We start from the raw sequence: 2,501 nt of genomic DNA, 5'->3' as shown, positions 1-2,501 counted from the left end.
CCCTGTGAAGGTGACAGGACAGCTCTGCAGAGTCAGTCTTCTCCTTACGTGGATGCAGATGAGCATGTCAGATCACCATGCTTCCCTCAGCAAGTGCCTCCACGCACTGAGCCATCTCACCAGCCTAGATTCAGACTCTTTACCTACCTCATTTTCATTTTAAAGTTCCTGAAGACAGTTTCGCTGACAAAGCATTCCTTCAGTTTTTGTTTTGTTTGCCTGAGAAAGTGTTATGCTTCCACATCTAAAGGAAGGGTCTAGGGTTGTTTTTGTTGGCTATAGAATTATTCTAGATATCTCTTCTCTTGTTATTTTACATATTTTATTTTACTTGAAACTTGTCTTGCTTGCATGCTTCTAGTGAAAGAGTTCACTATTACCTGGGTGGTGGTGGTGGCACACACCTTTAATCCCAGCACTCAGGAGGCAGAGGCAGGCAGATGTCTAAGTTCCAGGCCAGCCTGGTCTACAGAGTGAGTTCCAGGACAAGGCTCCAATGCTACACAGAGAAACCCTGTTTTGAAAAACAAAACAAAACAAAACAAAAACAAAAACAAAAAAAAAACACAAAAAAAAAAAAAAAAAAAAAAAAAAAAGAAAGAAAAAGAGAAAGAAAAATAAAAAGTCCACTATGACCCTCACTCTTCTTTCCCTGAGTCAAATGAAGCCCTGTCTCCTTTAGACACCTCTCTTCCAGGTTCTCATACGCCGGCATATTCTTTTCTTTGGTTTGAGGTTTGCTACAGAGTTTTTATCTGATGGTGTTCATGTTAGATAATTTCCTTCTGTCAGCCTATATCACCCATCTTGACAGACTGCCACCATCACACTACATCTTGAGTGTGGTCTATTTTTTGCAACTGAACTCTTAACATTTTAAGATTTACTTCACGTTTCCTATTAGTAACTCACTCTATGATGAGTCTGACTCACTTCTTGCTTAATCTGTGAGTGTGCTTTTGTTTGCCTTACAGTATGCCTTGTAATCTTCATTTCATTTTATATATTTGGGTTTGTTGTTGTTGTTTGCTTGGTTGATTGGGTTTGGGATATTTTGCTGTTTTAACTTTTCCCATTTTAAATCAAGTTTGTTCTTTGCCAGTTTCCCATATGTAAAGTACAAACTGACCACCCTCACCCCCAAATCTCTCCCTTCTTACTATTCCCCATGTCCACCTCTTTCCTTCCCCAATCCCTTTCTCACATTCATGTCTATTTATTTTGTTGTGTGATTTACTGAGTTTAACCAGGGCCATGGATTTGAGGGAAAATCTTTTTTATATTTTTATTTTTTGAAGATAGAATCTTGCTGTGTAGCTCAGGCTGGCCTGGCCTCTACTCAGGTCCTTTTGCTGCAGTCTCTTGACTGTTCTCCTCTTCAGACAAAGGAAGCATGGGAATTTTATTTAGGGAGTTTATACAACATATATGAAAATGCATGTGAGCATGGGCATATTTCTGAGCGTGTTCAGTTTAAGGTCACAGATCACATGTTTTAAAAGGGAAATGGGGCTGGAGGAGTGGGTCAGCAGCTAAGAGTACACGGGCTTCTTTCAAGAGGAGCCAGGCTCTATTCCTAGTGCCCACACGGTGTAACTCCAGCACTAAGGGGTTCTAATGCCATCCTCTGGTCTCTGCAGGTACCAGCTATGCTCATGGTACACAGATATCCATACAGGTAAAACATCTACAAACATTAAGTTAAAAAAGGAAGGAGGGAGGAAGGGGGGGGAGGAAGTAGGGGGTCAGAGGGAGGGAGGGAGGCAGGAAAGGGAGAGAAAGAACCATGTGGGTACGAGGAATAGAAATGAGTGCTTGTCTTGGCAGCATGTATGCTAAAGTTGGAACAATGCAGAACAATTAGCATATCCCCTGTGGAAGGATGACATGCAAATCCATGAAGCAGTCTGTGTTTTTGAAGAAGGAAAAATAATGTAAACCTGAGCATGATTGGCTCAAGGTCAAAGCGGGAAGCTGTTGGATAAGAAGTTTGTGGGTGTGAGTCAGATTTACTTTAATTGCCTAAAATAATCAGCCCATGTTAGATAGTTAGCTATCAGCAGGAGGAGGGGACGTTATGCTGGAACCTTCCCTCATGAATAGCTGCTCATCAAAGCAAGACCAGGAGCAGCAGGTCCCTAATTACTGCTCAGAGTCCTGACTCTGGCCTTGGAAAGAGACAAGATATAATTAATTGATAGCTATCAAACCTGGTTCCAGGGGCCTGAACCCCTATGAGGTCAATGTATAGGAAGAGGATTTCTGATAAAGAATGAAAACATACCATTTTTCTTCCTGCAAGAGTCAATCTAAATGGGCCAGTTACCTGGACAGGAGAAGTCTGTCTGGAAAACTGTTTACTCCGGAAGCTTAAGAAATAGGATAACACTGGCCTAAAATGTCAACTGGGGAGGGGGTGGGTCCCTTTGGCTGTTGTCCACTCCAAGAGAACTCCAGGTCACTCTGAATTACACTCTACCCATTTTCTTCCCTAATCTCTG

At 41.9% G+C, this 2,501-nt stretch overlaps 1 non-coding gene across 1 annotated transcript; it reads left to right on the top strand.

Annotated features, from left to right (window-relative positions):
• Nucleotides 1–1,811: 1,811 nt before the first annotated feature.
• On the top strand, nt 1,812–1,917 carry LOC127221117 (U6 spliceosomal RNA). The gene has a single exon (XR_007834423.1). It is a non-coding gene; the product is annotated as a U6 spliceosomal RNA (small nuclear RNA).
• Nucleotides 1,918–2,501: the final 584 nt, after the last annotated feature.

Source organism: Phodopus roborovskii, unplaced genomic scaffold (genome assembly GCF_943737965.1).
Source record: "Phodopus roborovskii unplaced genomic scaffold, PHOROB, whole genome shotgun sequence".
Lineage (NCBI taxonomy): Eukaryota > Metazoa > Chordata > Mammalia > Rodentia > Cricetidae > Phodopus > Phodopus roborovskii.
Note: the sequence above shows the minus strand (reverse complement) of the source record. Positions and strands in the feature narration are given on the sequence as shown.